Source organism: Drosophila navojoa, chromosome 5 (genome assembly GCF_054131105.1).
Source record: "Drosophila navojoa isolate 15081-1374.11 chromosome 5, UAZ_NAV_1.0, whole genome shotgun sequence".
Taxonomy (NCBI): Eukaryota; Metazoa; Arthropoda; class Insecta; order Diptera; family Drosophilidae; genus Drosophila; species Drosophila navojoa.
The window spans coordinates 20,673,491-20,693,544 of record NC_142893.1 but is presented as its reverse complement, the minus strand read 5'-3'; the positions used below and the strand labels follow the sequence as shown (position 1 = coordinate 20,693,544).

At 34.1% G+C, this 20,054-nt stretch overlaps 1 protein-coding gene and 2 long non-coding RNA genes across 24 annotated transcripts in view; 2 read left to right on the top strand and 1 right to left on the bottom strand.

Annotated features, from left to right (window-relative positions):
* The window catches only part of LOC149091168 (uncharacterized), a 184,245-nt gene extending 177,901 nt beyond the window's left edge, over window positions 1–6,344 (bottom strand). The window contains exon 1 of the long non-coding RNA XR_016196894.1: window positions 6,245–6,344. This is a non-coding gene — a long non-coding RNA (uncharacterized LOC149091168). The remainder of the gene's footprint in view (window positions 1–6,244) is intronic.
* Window positions 1–20,054, top strand: part of sm (heterogeneous nuclear ribonucleoprotein L) — a 196,375-nt gene that overhangs the window by 61,893 nt on the left and 114,428 nt on the right. The gene's annotated exons all lie outside the window — the stretch shown is intronic.
* LOC149091167 (uncharacterized) lies at window positions 10,645–15,968 on the top strand. The gene is made up of 2 exons (XR_016197014.1): window positions 10,645–13,614; window positions 13,667–15,968. It is a non-coding gene; the product is annotated as an uncharacterized LOC149091167 (long non-coding RNA).

Sequence of the window (20,054 nt, the reverse complement as noted above, 5' to 3'; positions counted from 1 at the left end):
TTGTAATTACTCAATTGCTCATATGGCAACAACGCTAACGCCAACACCGGCGTCGGCGTCGACGCCGCAGTTGTAGCGGTATTTTTTTCTTCAGTTAAGTACGTAGATAAAATAAATGGAATTGTTATGGTAGCCGCATTTCAGCTGCTGTTGATTTACTCATTTATTTCTTTATTTTACGTACTCTTAATATGTATGTATGTATTTTTTGGGCAGGTGCTTGAACTTTGTGGTCGACTTCTTTGGGGAGCTTTTTTCGCTGTATTTATACTCATTCACGAAGTGAATTAGTATATTGGTTTTGTGCAATGTCCGTCTTGCTGTCCGTCCGTCTGTCCGTCCGTCCGTCCGTCCGTCTGTCCGTCTGTCCGTCTGTCCGTCTGTCCGTCTGTCCGTATGAACGCAGTTCATTTCGCCGCTATTGAAGCTAGAGACTTGAAATTTGGAACACATACTCGTGTATAACTCCGATTTATAAAGTGTTAAAATTTTCCCGATCCGCCCACTAGGGGCGTGGCAAATCGGAAAATGCATTTTCCGATATACCAGAAATCATGTTAGTTGAAAAGCTAGAAAGTTGAAATTTGGTATGTAGATCCGCGTTGACCCCCCAAGTCCAAAAAGCTATGGTGGATATATCTACGCCCATTGGGGGCGTGGCAAATCAGATAAAACTGTATCTCCTAAAGTTCTAAGGCTAGAACGTTGAAATTTCGCACGTGAGCTAATGCTCTAATTCTATAATGACTGATGAAAAAATTTTATGTCTATGCCTACTGGGGGCGTGGCAAATCGGACCTGAAGATATAGTAATTTTTCAAATTTGGCTATAATTTAGGCACTATTGATGCTAGAGACTTGAAATTTGGTATATATACGCGAGTTGACCACCCAAGTCCAACAAGCTATGGTGGATATATGTCCGCCTAAAGGGGGCGTGGCAAACCGCAAAACTTTATATCTCCTACAGTTTAAGAGCTAGAAGCTTCAAATTTGGATAGTTGAGTTACTGGTAACGTCCTCTATCGATGCCCCAAAAATAATTGTCACGCCTTTTTGGGGGCGTGGCATATCGAAAAATACCCTGTAATTTTCACATTTTTTGAGCGTAAGCATTCAAATTTCGCATTTACGTTACCGTTAGCTCTTTCTAAGAACTGGCCAAAAATGAGGTGTCTACGGCCACTAGGGGCGTGGCAATCGGGATTTGTAGTATCAAATTGCGACATTTATATGCTTGAGCTATCTATGTATGTACATGTATATACAAATAGGCTTAATAGGCATTGATAACACGGAAGGAAACATTTTTATAAAATTTAAAAATAAAATTTAAATATTTAAAAAATATAAAAGAAGCTAAAATAACAAAATTTGCAATTTACAAAAAAGAGTTTTCCGCGGGATTTGAACTCGCACCCAAGCCATGTTTGTCAAAATAACAAAAACAAATTTAGCCGGCGCCTTTGCCGACAACGCTACCGCCTACTGTCAACAATAGTAATTAAAATGAAATCCAAAAATAAGATTCTTGTTATGAGAGTAGCGGATGGTAAATTCAAGAACAAAGCAAAAACAAATCAGTCTCATGTCAACGCTAGAGTATGCATTTATGTGTACATACATACACACATACAAATGAGCGCGTGCATAAGAAAGGCTGAAATGCTTGATGCTACATATGCGTGCAGTCTTATGTATGTACATACATATACATGCATATATGCGTACATACATATTTGAGGGCTTTTTAAGAAGAATAAAATATCTATTTTATAAAAAACGAAATATTTATGAAAAAAAAATTAACCTTGATGGGGACTTGAACCTCTGCCGCTGTAACATAACTTGCGACGCCTTTAGCGCCCACGCTATCGCTTTGCTTTACAAACTGGTAGCTAAAATACAATAAGCTAATAACAGAGCGTCATCTGACAAAACTACAATAACAGCTAGAAAATCCAGAAATCAATCGCAATTCTTAGAATGCTAAAAAGCGCGCTTTTGTAATGTAAACAAACGCTAAAGAATCTGCAATAGGTGTGACCAAAAGCTATTAACGAAAATTACCACACATTTTCACTCAAAAAGTGCACGATCAATATAATAATTATCGATTACTCGATAAAAATTACCAAATGCTACAATATAATCAAAAAGCATAATTGTTTTGTACTAATTTTTTTTAAAGCCAAATTAAATTAAATTTTCAAAGGGACTGTGAATGAGTATTTCGCAGTCGGTAGCGCCCGACTGCAACGTTCTTACTTGTTTTTTCATATGGGCATTTTTCTTTATATTCATTTAATTTTTTTTGCTCTGCTGCGTGGCTCGGTCAAAACACGTTTTAAGCCTTTTTTGCTTTGCGAATGCAACGCTAAATGCAAATACAAATTCAATGCAGTTTTCGTCTCTGCTTCTTCTTTATTCGCTTTTTATGCGGCGGTTTACCTTCAATGCAATGCTATGCAGTTGTTGTTGTTGTTGCTTTTGAAATCCAGTTTTGCGCAGCTGCAGCGACAGAGCATTAATGAACAGCGCAGCGACTGCGATTGTGACTGCGACCGCGACGCCGACGCAGCGCACAAAATACAATTTCGCTGACCTACTAAAAAATAATAAGTAAACAGTAAAAACGCGCCAAATATAATTAAATGTAAGTGCTTTTCAAAGTATGCATGTATTATGTTTGTGTGTTCGACTATGCGCATAAATAGCTCAAAAGATAAAAGAGCAGCAACAAATGTCAACAACAAGAACAATGCCCAAGTAGAGCAATGGCGACTGCGACTACGACTGCGACCGCGGCGTCTCAGTTGATTTGCGAATGCAGCTCGTTTCTCTTAAATACGCAAAAGCCCAGCTCAGACAACTCAAGCCGCTGGAGCAGAGAAAAGAGACAGCTATAGAAAGAGCGGCGTCGAAGTGCCATGTGCATCGGCAGCAACGTCAACGTCGACTGCACTTTGGCAAAGTATTAAGGCGGCGTTGCTTACGGTTTTATTTTCGGTACTGTTTGTACTGTTGTTGCTGTTGCTGCTGCTTATGGCAACGCTGCTTCTTTGTTGGCCATTCGTTTTTTATATATATTTTTGGCGTTGCTAACGGTGCTCTGGCGCTTTATTTATACACGGATGTGCGTGTGTGTGTGTGTGTATTTGCACACATAAACATGTTTTCGGAGCTGCGCTTTTCGAAATGCCAATGATATGCAATAATGCCTGACGCAGCTTTTAACCCGTTAACTGACGAGGACACTGTAAGGGATACTGTTAAGTTTACAGAGAACACTTTTAATAGAGGGGCAGATGAAATTAATGGTGATAATGAAAATGGAGTTTTTGCCAAGATCTATAAATATGGCGGAAAATTTAGAGAAAAGTATAAAATTTAAAGGAAAACTATTTTCTAATAATATTTACATATAATATTAATATGTATACAGTATGCAGCTTATAAAATGCTGCAAATTTCCATATGCTTTAAAATTACTGTTTAAGTTCACTTCATTAAAGATCATAAATTATTTTACAGTCTGACATTACGAAATTCCGCAAATTCTGATACTTAAGGGGTTAAGTTATGTGCCTACTCGCTCTTCCTCTCTGTACATTCTCCCTCTTTTTCTTTCTGTCTCTCTCTTTCAGTGTGTTTGCCTTGTTGCTTCTGGCATTGGCATCTGCGCCAACCGTTTGTGGTAGCTCTTCCTGCATGCCTCCCGCATGCCTCTTGACACTCCTTGTTTTCTTCCCTCAACTTTTCATACCTCAAACCTTTGTATATATAAATTTTTTTTTTTTTTGGTTTTGTTGCATTTTTATTTGGCGACTCTTTGCCCAAAAAAGAGCAGAACGCCGAAATCTCAACGTTTTGTCCGAAGTTTCATTTCCTCTTGACCCACTTTGAGTTTTTAACCAAATTGAATGTTGGAAATTTTGTTTGCGAAATATATAGATAAATATTTAATTCGTTTATTGGTTTCGCATTGCACATTCGTTTGGATCGAATTGCTGAAAATAAATAAAGCGCTCGAGCCTTGCATTTAAGAATTAAATTTATGTCTTGTCACGCATTTGTTGTAGCAATTAATCAGATTAATTTTGAGTTATGGCAATGTCACAAATCAGAATTCAATTTGCGATTGTCGTCAACTCCTGCTTATTGAAAATTTGAGTTTTTCTCTCTCAGCTTTGCTGAGTTATTTCTTTTTCCCTCCTTTAGTTTTTGCTGCTTTGGCATTTAATTGTAAGTCAATAATCTGCATTTTTATTTAATGTAGAAATTTATTCATGTATAATTTGTATTTCGATATGCATTTAGGATCAAAATGAACACGTGTAGAAAAACAAGTTTCGATTGAAAAACGGGGGAAACATTTTTAGAATAATAATATTATTTATCGAGAAAATTCTAAGTCCATTATATGCGTTTCATTTTAAGTATATTTTATTTTATTTTAGTTTTAGAGAAGTATTGAATGTAAAGAAAATAAAGTAATGTTAATAATAAATAAACTAAGAGAGTTCATACAATTTTATGCAATTTATATATATGTATATACATACATACATATGTATTAAGTTAAACACGGATTGGACACATGTCAAGTGAAGAAGACTTTCATATAAACTTTTTATAACCCATTTCTGATTCGATATTTAATATTTAATATTTTTTTGTTTTTAATTTTCAATACCCTCAATATTTAATTTTCTACATACATATGTACATAGAAAGCATCTAACTCTCTCACTCGCTCTCTTCTCATCCCGCTACAATCTTGGCCATTCATTCCCTTCATTCACACTTTACACTAATAATTTATTTATTTATTTTGTTGAAGCATTACATATTTATTTATTTCCTTTTTATTGTTGGCTCTTAAATTTTATTGCTGCATTGGCATAAAATATATATATCGTGGTCAATGAAAAAGAGCAACATGAAATGGGGAAAACAAAAAATTGCATTGATTTATATAAAGGTGGACTTTTTATTTTGTGCATTTATTATTTGTTCAGGGCGGCGAATGAAAATTGCAATTGCAATTGCCATTGATTACGAATGCGATTAATTGCAATGCTGCAATGCGGGCTGGGGGTGTGGTCGCTAGGGGCAGATGACGTTACTTAATCAAGTTATTAATGCCATCCGCATGAAAATCAAATGTGTGCAACGCGCAGAAGACCAACGACAAAAAACAGGCACATAAATAAAATTATAATCAAAATATTGCCAAATTGATTAACTGTTGAGGTCAGCAGATTTTCAACTATATAAATATGCATAAATATGTATATGCATATCCATATAGATATATTTTTTTCATGCACATTTTTAGCTGATTGAATCATTAAATAAATATAAATATGCTTTTTATTGTTCACCATTGTTTATTAGCATTTAAGCACATGTTAAATAATATTAATTGTTATTAATTATCAACTCTTTCTCTCTCTCTCTATCTCTTTGTAGGTAAGTTATGTTATGCCTGTCCATTTGATGTTAATTAATTGTTGGTATGTTGCATCAAATATTTAAGTGCATTGCATTGGTTTTATCTTGCAGTCAATTATTTAAAATTTAATGCTAAACAATTGTTTTTATTTTTTATTAATATTTTTTTTTTATTTGAATAGATATTTCAATATCATTTTGATTTGATTTCTGGCTTTGAATTGTAATTAATCTTTATTTACTTTGCAACCAAAGTAATATTCATTGCCTTTATGCCTTTGGCCTCCATTCCTACTTTAGATATCATTGAGAATACTAATGGGGTATTCTATTTGGTTTTTATATGCTTAAACTCATTATCTATATAGTGCATGCGCTACTTTAGCAGCAATAAATCATTTCGATGCTCACTGAAAACAGCTCTCAAAAATATTATTTATGGGAACTAATCTGTACTTTGCAGAAATATAAAATGTTCAAATGTAAATTTATGATCTTCGTGTTCTCTATTATTCTCTTGGTTGGCAATATTATGTAGTTTAAACTATTATTGCTGTCATTAGGCTGAAAATGTGTAGCACGTTAAGAATAATGGAAATCTATTAGGTGTAGTTATTTTTTGTAGAAACTGTAATTGTTAAATTTTTTATAAGTAAAAGTAAAAGAACGAAAACTCTCAGTTGTTGAAATGCTTATTAAGAGTTAGTGTAAGCTCTTCAGCTTCATGTTGACTATAAATTAGATGAATATACAAATTAAGAAAATAAATAATAAATAAATAAAATACAAAGCATAAAAAAAAATAAAATAAACAAAAAAAAAAAAAAAAAAAAAAACAAAGAAAAAAAATAAAAATAAAATAAAAAATGCGAAAGAAAAAATAAATGAAAAAATTCAAAATAATAAATAAATAAAGATTAGATTAGATAAATAACAAAATACATAAATTAATAAATAGTTAAAAAATAATAAAAAAAATAAATATACAAATAAATAAAATAAATACACGTATTAAATAAATATAAAAGTTGAAAATCATTTACATCAGAAGTTAAAGCAAACATCAAGAGACAAATTTTTATGTGGATTTGACCCAATTTTATTTGAAATGAATCAGGTTTCCCCTTTAGTTTACATAAACTAAACTCGAATTCGTATATAAGAAATAAAGCAATTTATAGTCCAATATAAAAAAAAAAGTCACAAAAATATTTGAAATCCCGTAAAAAGAAACAATTTTGATATGCAGATTAGCATATTTTGTTTTTAGTTTGGTTATCTATATTGAATTATTTCAGCACTGTCTCTATAGACTCATTCGTATGCCTATATGTTGCTACTTTACCTTTACATTTCATATTCACTAGACTTTTAAACAAATATATTTTATCCAAGTTAGGAACATGACATATCGAAAAAGGAGATCAGGGCTGTGAGGTATCGACAGTTAACAGGGCTACAGAATGTATATTTAGAATCCAAATGATTTAGTTCATGGCACAATATCTTTATTGATTTTTAAATAGCTATAGGAGTCTTACCTTATCCCATTTAACTCTATGATATCTTCACTTTCTTGTTGTTGCTTTAACTTTACTGAATGCACTCTCTTTTATTTTGGGCTTTTATCAACTGTGGCAGCTGCTTGGCTTTTGCTGAGCATGTTGCAGCTAGCGGAAGCGATTGCTGAATGAAGCGACGCTCACGTTTCTGAAGTGATAAAGAGCTTAACTATTGCCCGATAGCAGACGATATATAAATGCCATGTGCATATAGAGAATGCTTAAAACTGAATACTTTTGCGTCGGCCCCGTTTTTGTTTTTGTTTTATTTGTTATTATTGTTATTTGACGATTGCATTTGATGCAGCGGACCATGAAAATTGCGTCGAGCGTTCGTTCGTTCGTTCGTTTGCTTCATATGGGCAGATAAAGATAAAAGATATACGCGTAGTATTTATTTTTGCAACGAAAATAACGATTGACAGTTCGTTCACACCAAATGCCAGCAGAAGCAAACAAAAATTTCACTGCTCGCCCTCTCTTTTTCCCTCTCCCCCTCTCTTTCTCTTTCTCCTTCTCTTTTCTCTGTCTCTCTCGGGTTTTATCGTAAAATATTTAAATTGTGCCGCGGCTCAATTTTGTTGTTATCAGTGGAACATTTCACAAGACCAGCTACAATAACAACAATAACAACAACTGGGCTGCAAAACAAACACCTATGAAAACAATCTAAATATATACGTATGCTTGGATGTACATCTGCATATGTTAGGTCTATGGCCTATACAAAAGTCGGCCATAGAATGCTCTCTGGGGTTTAAGCATTGGAGTGCTTAAATTACTTGTATAAGAGTTTAGGGGAATGTGTGGCATCAATGGAATGCACTTTAAGCATCAGAGGAATGCAATTTATTTTAGTTTTTTAGTGGCAAATTGCTGGGCTAATTGAGAGGAATAAGTTAAAGAAATATTTAAAAATATATACCTAAAAGTGTGGGATTTATATAAGAAATTTCTATAGATTTTTTGTAGGTTTAGTTTCAAATATTTATAAATTCTGCAAAAAGAGTTAGAGAGTAACTTTTGAATGTTGTGAAAGCACTTTATGTTTCTTCTTATTTTATATGAGTTACTTCTTAAAAAAAATAAAAAAAAAAAATAAATAAAATAAAAATAAATAAAATAAAAATAAATAAAATAAAAATAAATAAATAAATAAAACAAATTAATTAAATAAATAAAATAAATAAAAGAAATAAAATAAATAAATAAAATAAATAAAAGAAATAATATAAATAAAAAAAAAATTAAATAAGTAAATAAATAAATAAAAAAATAAAATAAATAAATAAAATAAATAAAAGAATTAATATAAATAAAATAAATAAAAAAATAAAATAAGTAAATAAATAAATAAATAAAATAAACACAAAAGAATAATAATAAGTAAAAAAATAAAAAATAAAAAATATATCGTTTAAAAAAATTAATAAAAAAAATAAATACAGTGAAGTATTTAAAGTGCAAATGCTAATGATGACTGAGAAGAAGGAATTATCAAGGTGTCTTAAAATGATAGATATTAGAGTAAACAAAAGAGCTGAAGAAAGTAAAGAATAATTAGGGATGTGCATAGGATGTACGCTGCCCATGCAGCCCACATTCAAAGTTCAGCCGACTTTTTAGATTATATAGACACCTGAAAGAAAACCCATTTAGCTTAGTCGTCTATAACTTTTCCCATCGCATCCGAAGGGAGGTTCCAAAAAGTCAAAAGTATGTTTAAATATTGATAAAAACAAAAAGGCAAAAGGGCAACAAAAAACAGCTGAAAAATTGATGCAGCAACAACAACAATAGCACAAAACGAAGCAAAGTAAAGTAAAGTAAAAATATAAAATGAACAAACAGAAACATGTGTTAATTTGCCAACTTTTGTTTTATTTTCTGCTGACAAACAAATATTAAATGCAGTTAAAAGAAGTACAGGTGTGTGCATGATTGTGCATGACTGTGTCTGTGTGTGTGTGTGTGTGCAAGATGATGATTAACACATTTAAAAGTTTCGGCTGTGGTTCGAATGCCACTGCACAGAGCGAGTTGTGGAGCTAATTTGGTAGTCGCAGAGTAAAGTAAATATTTGTTTGGCGTGGAGTTTTCCGGCTGGCAGAAGGTGCCTCTGCCAGACTTCCTTGCCCCTACCACGCCTCCACAGGGCGCCCTCACACACACAGACACACATACACATACGTTTCGCACTTTTCGGCTGCTCTTAAAATGGGTGTTGAGAGATGGAAGTGGCAAGGGCAGGGGGATGAGGAAGACGATGCCCAGCAGGCGAAGGGGGAGTGAGGGTATTCAGGCGTTGAGCATTGTTTGCATAGTCGTTCGCCGCGTCCATCGTCGCAGGTGGTGTTGATTATTATGGGTCTATGCCGGAGCCACAAAACCACTTTTTGGCCGTGTGGCTAAATGTAATTTTTTATAGCACAGCAATTGCTTTTGTTATAAATTTTCCACGCAGCGCCAACATGAAGTACTTTTCATTTGCTTGCTCAGCAGATTTTCCAAGGAAAATGTGTGTGCGCCGTCTTTATGGCTGCGCACGCTGGCAACTTTGTGCACGTGTATGTGTGAATGTGTGTGTGTGTGTGTGTGTGTGTGCGTACGGTTTAGTGGTTGTTTAAGTTGCCAAGTGGGCAATGCAAATGATCAACTTCAAGAAAATATAGCAGGCAGTCGCATTAAATGAAGATTTTTGAATACTTTGCTTAAGGTTTACGAGACAGCAATGGATTATAAAGGTATTACAGGAATGCTTACTGTAAGGCAGTTTGAATGTCTTGAACGTCTTGTAAAAGATTTATTTGATAAGCAAAGAAATCTGGCAAAACCATTTCACTAAATCTATAATTGAGAGTTGAATTTGCTTTGCGTGTGCAGTTTCTTAAGAGTTTCCATTAACGAATCATTTAGCTACATCAAAATTGTTGCCTATTTGATCGAATTGTAGCCTTAAAAGATATTTATATATGTATTTAGTTGTATATATAAGTATATATGTATATGTATATGTGTGTATAGAAGTTGGCAGAGCGCCTAGCAGCCATAAGCGGCTAAAAATGTATTTTTGGTAGTTGATGTGGATGAGGAAAATGTAGGAATCGACTTGATTATAAATAGTCTGAAATATGTAGATAAACAGATAAGGGCTTTGGAATTGAACGGGAAATGAACAAGAAATCAGACAAATATTAAATATAAATTATAAAGTGAAAGAAATAAAATATAAACTGTAAAATAAAATATATTAAATATAAACTGTAAAATATGTTATATAAAATGTTAAATAAAATATAAAAAATATTAGATATAAAATATCAGATATAAAATATAATATATAAAATATAATATATAAAATGTAATATATAAAATGAAAACTATAAAATATAAATTACAAAATAAAAAATATGAATAAAAATATACAAAAATATATATGTATATATATATATACATATACATATACATATACATATAACAAATTTTAAAAAGTATATAAATGGGAAATATAACACATAAAATGATCAAAAATTAGGCAATTTACATAAAAAAAAAAACATTTATTCATTTTAACTGTTAATTAAAATAAATAAAAATATATATTTACTAAGTGATATACATATATAAAATACTAAATAGTATCAAAATATGCAAAAAAAGATCAACCATATATCAAAACAGATCAAACATAAATGTCACTTTAAATTAATTTAATAAAAGTTTATGTCGTTAAACTTAACAAGAGATATCTGAATATCTTGTGATTCAAAATATACATATCTGGCATTAATATAGTATATATTATAGATAGCTGATATATTGAAGACATCGTTTTTTTTTTTCTCGCACTCCCATAACTATTTTGTACTGCCGACACATTTATGTGTCACATATTTCCATTGTGTCATCTATTGTATATTTCAAAAGTATATTCATAAAGGCGCCGACACGTGCCAAAGATTTATATAAGACACTTCAACATGATCCGTTATGCCCAATTTCTGTCAGACCGCAAAAATATGTTTCGAAACAAATTTCTTGAGGTAGCTTCAAGTGCGTGCGTATAATTCATATATTTTTTTCTGTTTTCAGTTTTCCGTTTTATTTCATACTTTTGCTCAAATATTTATTCCAATTGTCAACAAAATAGAGCGAATATTTTTGAGGCATTGACGTAGAAATGCTAAAAAAAGAAACCGAAAGTAAAAGAAAATTCATCTTGTAGCTGAAAACACCTTGAGTTCAACAGCAACCACAACAACAACAATAACAACAAACAGTGACAACATTTGCAACAACAAACAAAGAGAAAACAAGTCTCAGCAAAAATGTTTGATCGAGGGAGAGGGTCAGAGAGGTGTGTCAGCCTCTATTTGGCTGCTGCTTTCCCACACATGGCACAATCTGTTTGACTGATTGTGTGAAAATCTGTCAGATTAGCTGCATTTCCACTTTTCCACAACAATTTTCCAACACGCTCGGCAATAAATTATTTTGTTGTTTCTTTTTTCGCGTATTTTAATTGGATTAAATTTTTATGATTTGTTAGGCCCAATAACTAAGTCAATTTGATAATTCAGCCAGCAGATACTTTCAAATTAAATCAATATTCTCACACACGCACACACATATGCACCCCCACACACACTCACAGTTTTATGCTCATTTAAAAGCATTTTCCATAAATAAAAATTGTGAAAATCATAAAGCAAAACCAACAGACGAATTAGTAAAGATCTTTTTTGTTCACATGAAACGCGGGCGCGTAAATTACGCGCAAAGCCAAATGTCAAGAAGAAGAGATGTATAGATGTACATACATACATATACATATGTATGTGTGTATAGCTATAAGTATTTATATGTACGTACGCAAAATGAAAATTGTTTTATGTTGCGACAGAGTTTTCCACATAAATTACATGAGCAGACAGAGACAAAAACAGACAGAGACAGAGATAGACTGAGGAAAAGGGATAGAGTAAGGGATAAAGACTGTTGTCATAAGTGATCAACGCTTGCCGCTGGCTCTGTCTATATAGAGACAACGCTCTCATATGCGGTCTGTCTGCTGCTGCTTCGGCTGCTGCTGCTGCTGCTGCTGGGCACGTCAAGCAAACTGACATCAAAATGACGAAAACGCAAATCAACAGCAAACGGCAAACAACAAATAGAACAACAACAACAAAAACTAGAGAATAGTGCACAAGTAAAGCAAAGAAAATTTTTTGTTGAAAAGATGGATGGATTTATGGCCAGGGCATGGCTCGGTTGCTGGGTGGGTGGTTGGGCTTGTCTGCGGCATGGCGAGACCAGAAATACATACATAAGTATATTTATTTATATATACGTATATACACTTAAACTGGTCTTCCTCTTCCTCCTCTATGTGTTTGCTGCATGTAAAAACATTTTTCTTGATTTTGTGTGTGTGTTTTTTTTTTGTGGTCTCCCGCCTGCGGTCAAGGGGTTAAGTTATGCCCTGTAATTGAGTGACCTTTTTGGCAAAAGGGTCTCGCCTGGCTTTGTTTATATTAATGAGCCGCACGGTTAGAGCGGGGCTACCAGATGGGCGTCTTGCTTTAACAATATCTCTTATCTTTGATTATAAATATCTGTTGTTATTCGGTTTCCTCTTTTTCTTTGGGTTTAGTTTAGTTTTATTTTCGTGTCATTTTCACATGTGCTACTGGAAAAACATTTAATTTTCTTGTAGTTTTTTTTTTGTTTTCTACATTAAACTTATATTTTAACTGAAATTGACTTGAATTTTTATACTGGACTTTCAGTAAACTTCTCTTTGCTTAAATTTTATTTAGATTTGATTAATTCTGGTTTTATACTTCATTCTCTCTCTATTATTGCTTGCTCTATGCTTTTACTCTCACTCTTAAAGAACCTTTTCCATTCGAACTTTCACTTTTAAAGCTCGAATTCAAGATTTTCACATGTAATCAGTTTGATAGCATTCTCTCCTCCCAACACTCTTGCTCTTCAGTGTAAATCCCTCTGCTTGGAATTGTGTTCATTCTTCATTTGGCACAACTCGCGTAAACCTCTTCATCAATAGACGGCGGATTAACCCGTCACATAAATCCCAATTGCGGCTCGCCCCGAGACAATCTAAAGCTCTGCACGCCTTTTGCTCGTAAGAAAAAGTGTCGGCAATCTGTGAACTCTAATTGAAAATCATTGAAAAGCCAAACACAAACAACGCACACACACACACTCACATACACACGTAAGCACACACACACTCGCGAAAATGTATTGATGCCAGACAGCTGAAGAGTAGATAGTGAGATGGAGACAAAACATCTACGACACAAGCAAATACAAAAAAAAAAAAAAAATCAAACGTTGAACTAATGACAATTTTCAATGCTTCACGCGTTGCGGCGGGGTAACGTAACCACGCCGCCCTCTGCAACGCCCCCATGCTGTGACTAATGAGCATTGCCGACTTAGATAAGAAATGAAACGGCCGGAACAGAACGCTGCTAGCAAGGCTGGTTGGTAGCCGTGCGAGGGTGTCGGGGGCGTGGCATTTGTTACCAAGTAGCACCAAAAAGATTTGTGCCAAATGGCGGCCAGCGTTAAGAAATAAGGGAAGAAAGAGACAGAAACTAAAATAAATACATAGACAGAGACAGAAACTAAAAGAAATACATATACAAAGGCTATAGAAAGAAACTACAGAACATGAAAGTAAATTTATATAGAAGTTTTCATACCCTAGAAGGGTCAAGTGCTTGAGGCTAGAAATCTTGAAAGTGAAACTCTTAATTCAGGAGAGTTCAGTCGTAGAATGCTAGATTCTTGTTATCAATATATTAATGTGGAAGAAAGGGTAGAAGTCGTAAATGTTAAGTTTTATTAATCAGACTCTGTAAACAAAAAGTTTTTTGATTTGTATATTTATTATGCTAACAAGGAAAAAATATATCTATGTATTAATATAAACTTTAATTACTGCTTAACGAACGTAACGATTAGTTTGGATCAATATATCCAGGACCGGACTAATCCTCAATGGGGCCCTAGGCAATCATCACTTATTTTTCATGTTTGTTCGCTTAAATTTTGATTTTAAGAAACTCTTTAATTTCTCGAGGCTATCTAAAATCGATTGCCCCAGGCAACTGCTTATTTTATCTACTTGTTGATCCCGCCCTGAACATATGAAAGAAAAAAAAACATTTGTTAATTATTTGTGTACTCCTATATTTTCTATATATATTGCATATATAAAATGTATAGAACAGATTTTGTAACATTCATATACAATACGGAATTTTTTCAATGCTATATTATATTATCTTTAAATATTTAAACGACATTTTATATTCATAAAGCAGAGGTTTTTTTTATACATCTCACCGACTAGGCTATGCAAAATATTGTTTATAGTAAATCATAAGTATGATTTATCATAAATATAAACTATATACAAATATATTTATTTGGTAGCAACTACTATCAACGCTTGGTTACTCCAATGCCATATGATATAAAATAGACAATCCAACTAATTGCAGTTCAAGTTCTGCTGTAATTCGCAATTGCAATTTTCAATTGAGACTTCAGGAATGGCATGACACGATGCTGAGCGGTAATATATATACTTAAAGTGATCGCATAGGAGAATTGCGACTAGAAATATATGACTGTACTATATAATTTTTACTATATGCAATTATGCATTACGCTTTGCGTGACCGAAATATATCTAAACCTAAATAAATGGGTAATATGTGTGATATGTAGTATACAGATGGATGATATATATCTACATGACATAGATATATAGTCTAGTACGTATAGTATATATTATATATGTATGTATTTCGTGATATTGTACTTATGTCATTGATGAGGCCGCGGGCCAATTGGCTCTGACGTGTTTTTGCTGCTGCTATTGGTCAAATACAGGCATCAATACACACACACATACACATACAGACTTCAACAGTTTACACAAGTGAATGAGCCGCGATGAGCAATGGCAATAGAATGCCAAAAAAATATGAAAATGTTTTTGAACTCTAAATAGATATTGTTTAAAAGGTTTGCTGTTATTCTATTCTGTTCAGATATCTTTCGCCGTGCTCTCTATAAATGATTGATTGAGACAACATATTGTAGACATTGCAGATGCCTCTATGACTTACATACATTGTTTCATTATCTAGTAAGAATTCGGGCAATGTATCTCTCTCTCTCTCTCTCTATCTGTCTCTCTCTCTCTCTCTCTATCTGTCTCTCTCTCTCTCTCTATCTGTCTCTCTCTCTCGCTCTCTCTCTATCTGTCTCTCTCTCTCTCTTTATCTGTCTCTCTCTCTCTCTCTTTATCTCTTTTGCTCTGCATGTGTGTGTGTGCGTGTTTGCTGGCCTGCTGCCACTTGACTTGAACTTTTTGATGTTTTTACTTGGGCACAAAATGCAAAGACTTGGCCAAATACAGTTGCCCAACAACAACAACAACAACAACCACAACAACGTATGTAACAAAAAAAGAAAAACTCTCGAGTCCAACCAGGCGCTCTTGTCGCTCACTCAACTGCAGCATTTAATTTCATTGTTGTTGTTGCCGCTGCTGCTAGTTGTTGGTGTTGTTGTTTTTGTAGCGGCTGCTGTGTTTTAATTAAATTTCGCAATGCAAACGTTGAAGAAAACATTTTGTAAATTGCATTTCATGTGCAATTCTCGTTCGACATTTGCCGGCCTCGTCTCGCGGGCTCTTACAGAGTGTGATGGCCTGAGGCGTGGCGTGGCGGGGCCTGGCGGGGCGGGGTGGTCTGTTGCATGCAGCGTCTGTTGGCAAAATACAGTGCAACTAATTGCGAGTAACAAATGCCGCCTCGTGTGTCGCTGTCGCTGTCGCCGTCGGCGCACGCAGCTCTAGCCAAAAAAAAAAAAAGCTAACGAAAAAGTAGAAAAAAAAAGAAACATTATTTGCATTCGTAAATATGTTGCATTTGTGGGCCGACGTTGAAGGGCAGCAGCATGTGCCTAGCATGCGGCTAGGGCCGCATTAGCGTCACTCAGTCAGTCAGTCACTCTGTCAATCATTCAGTCAGTCCAGTCAGTCTATCATTTATTGAGACACTCGTCAGCTGCCGTCCCCTGGCAGCCTGGCAGCACTAGAGCTCAATTTGCTTTTGCCGCATTCCCTAATGAGCTGCGATTTTTAATGCAACTTTTTATTTTAGGGCTAGAAAGTTGAAAGCAAATTGAATTTAAAGGGCTTTTGATTTTAATTAAAAATAACTGTTTTTCAACATTTTTATTTGATTGAAGTATATATACTTAATTTTATTTAAAAAGTTATTTTTGTTAAAGCAAAAATTTATCTATTTATAGTTCAAAATAAAATTCAAATATAAATTTTTATTCAAATTAAATATGTTTATATATTAATTAAAAAATACATTAAAATTAATATTAAAAACTTATTTTCTTACGCAAGAATTGTGCTTGATTTTAACTCTGGATTTAAATATTTATAAACTTATTATATATTTTCCTATATTATTTTATTTTGAATATTGAGAATTTTTGTCCTTATGATTTCAAATTAGTATAATTAAAACAGAAAACTTTATTTATATTCAATTAAGTTTAACAAATATTTGATATCTTTTAATTGATCTTTTTGAGTTTCAATATAAGGCCTTAATCATGATTATTAAGTTTGTAGGGCTATTTAAAACTTAATCTAATTTTTGGTTTCGCTTATACTTTTTTTTTTATTATTGCATTCATAATTTAATAAGCAGAATTGTTTGCTGTCTTCTAATTCTAAGCACTTTTTACTAAACACCCCATAATTTCACATACATTAACTCTAGTATTTTATATTTATCTATTCTTACACCTGCTTATTTATTAAGAATTGCTTTTCTCTCGACCAATCGTCAAACAAATTGTCTCACATTTCTCTATCCGCAAGTCTTCAACAATTATCGGCTGAACTACAAATCAGGAGACTGTGGATCTGCATAGACTCAAGTCGATTTGATGAATGTCAATTCATCAGTCGGCACTGACAGAATGATGGATTGACTCTCTGGCCATATATCTTTAGCTATTTATATTGCCACGAATCTTTATCTGAGATTTCGCAACTTGCAACTCGACGCAGCTTTTTTATTTCATTTACTTGTTTCTTTTACTTTTTTTTTTGCTGTGTGAAATTTCTTGGCAAAGCATTTTGTAAGTGTATCTGTATCTGTATCTTTAGCCCGTCGCTTGTATCTGTATCTTCTGGCTGTGTCGCCGCACTTTGCTTGTTTTATTTCATTTTTCATTTTTTTGTTGTTGACCATTTGATCAACTGTGAGTGCAAATCTTTTTTAGCTCGATGCAAAACTTATTTGTGATTTGCTTGCCGCAACGATGGGCGCTGACGCGTCTATCTGTCTGTCCGTCCGTTCATTCGTCCGGCCTGTCGGTATAGTCCCTAGCGAATAGTTCGTGGGTAATTCATCTTCATTTCGTTGCGGTTCGAGTTGAAATGCGCCGTGGTATGCAGCCGCACGGCTATTTTCAAATCGTTCGCGCCGTTGTGCCAGAAATGTTTCAAATGCTTTTTCTGAAAGAAAGCAAAAGCAAATCGAAACTAAACTAAAATACGAATAGAACTATTCGTTCCACAAGAGAACGGAGAGACGGAGAGAGAAAAGAGGAACAAAAAACAAAATAAATTAAAATTTGAAATCATTTTCCACTTATTTTTTTGTTCTGTTACTTGGTTGCCATGCACTTAAGCCTAAACCCGGCCAGGCATACATCCATCAATCATTTCACTTACAGCCTCCACTTTGCTTTTTTTCTCTGATACTTTTTCTCTCTCTATGGTTGGGTTTTTGTTGTTGTAATTTAATCAACAGTTTCCAGTGTCGTCGGCTCTTCCTTGCGGGTGGGCGTTGAATATATGATCTTTATTATTATTAAAGGCAAATTTGACAGAAAACAAATGTTTTTGTAGTCTCTCTCACTCTCTGTTGCCTTGAGGTTTTTCTCGCATACAAATTGTGCGTCAAAGCTGTTGAGATATTTCGTCGTCGTCGTCTCCTGTTATTTTTTATTTTCCTCATTCGTTTTCTTCTTTGGTTTGTGTTTTTGATTGAAAACCCTCACAAGCTGCTAGGCTGCTTGTTGGATTATGTTACAAGGTAAATACACAATTTTGTCGACACTTGAGGCCACTGTGGGAAAAGGCAATAGATAATGTGTGGAAATATTGAAAATTGCTAATGATAGTTCGTTCTGCTGTGCGGCACATGATAAACTCTTTGTACTTGAGATATTCGAAGGGGTTTTACCATAAAGCAGATGTCGTTAACCCCAAGAGTCTAGCTGGAAATTCGAAACTTGAGCAAGTTCTGGGAAAATGACAACTGCAACTGCAAAACTCAAACATAAAACTGATCTAAAGACTCTCGCACCTTCTCACTATATATGAGTATAGAGCTGTCACAGCTGTCACGATGTCAATCACTTGAACAATTTATAGCCAGCTCGTGACCTTAAGATAGCCTGCCCCACCTGCAGAGTGTCAATTGTCGCTCGTCAACCCTTTGGGTGCTAAGTATGCGTCACTGCTGCAGCCAACAGGCAACAGCGATCCATTAACCTAATTGTAAGACCCAGCTGAAAAGGAGAGAAAAAAGTAAAACAAAAACAAAGCTCAAGTCAGAGATACTTAACTGCGGCAGATAAAAATAAAATGAGAAAAGGGTTAAGTGTGAGTGACTCGGGTTGTGAGGGAACTGTTGTGAAAAATGCAGCAAATTAAAGTATATATATATCTACTTATATATATAAAACCATAAACAGTGAAAAGACACGTGAAAGTGCGGCAGCAAAATTCGCAACAGCTGCAGCAGCAGCCGCAGTAGCAGCAAAATGGTGTGGGAAAGTTAATCATGGCAAACGCTAATTAGTTAATGAATTGCAGCTCAAGGAGACAGACGCACACAGCGAAAGTTATGCAAGAATTGCAAAAGAGAAATGAAGTCAATTAGAGTGGAGAGATAGAGAGAGAGAGATGATGGGAGTAATATAGAGTGATATATAGATAGATGGAGTGAGAGATGTAGGTATCAGAAAGAGGGAGAGCCTAAAAGATATTGAAATCAGAGAGAGAAGGAGAGGGAGAGAGAGAGAGAAAAGTCAGATAGTGATAGCGAAGAAAGGAAGAGAGATAGAAAAGAAGGGAAACAACAAGAACTTCTATATAATTTTTTGAAAGTGTAATGTTTTTCATACATACTTAAACTTTTGTTTTTTTTTTTTTTTTTTTTTTAATTTAAGTGTGTCTTTTGAAAGACTACAAAGATTTGAGCTATTAATAGTCTGATGCATGTTTATTTAAAGATTAACTCTCAAAATAAATGAATATTATCTCTAAATTACAAAAACTTGTCTCGTAATTTTTTACTTGATGCTCTATAATATTTTATTATAGATCTGCCTCTTTAGCTCTTTTGTGGCTCCGTTCACATAAAATTGTAGATATAGAAATATATTAATTTCCCTTTTTTCACGTGAACTCTATGTTTACTTCTTATCTCTCTTCAATATACATATATTTCTATGACTGTAACCTATTGGTAGTACGCAATAGACAGGTTCAGATAGTCATTGATAGTTATAGAGCATGCGAAAATTCCAAATATACTTGTTTCGAGACGTTGTCATCATTTCCTGGCATGTGCCCTACTTAATTAGCGCAAATATCGGCGCATGTCTGGCATTTTGATGTCAAGTCTATAAGGCTAAAGCGAACTCCTGGCTCCTCCCCGCCCGCCAGCACCCACCTGTCTATAATGTGCTGCCCCTGTATTTCTCTTTCTCGCTCTCTCTCTCTCTCGCTTCGCATTTGCAACATTATTTTTCTCACCTGAATGTGTGACGCCTTACCTCCGCTCCCCCTCTTGCAATCATCCGCTTGGCCTATCATGAGCGTTGATTGACATTTGAACGTGACATGAACATGTTTTACCTAAATTCCGCAATTATTTATAGAGC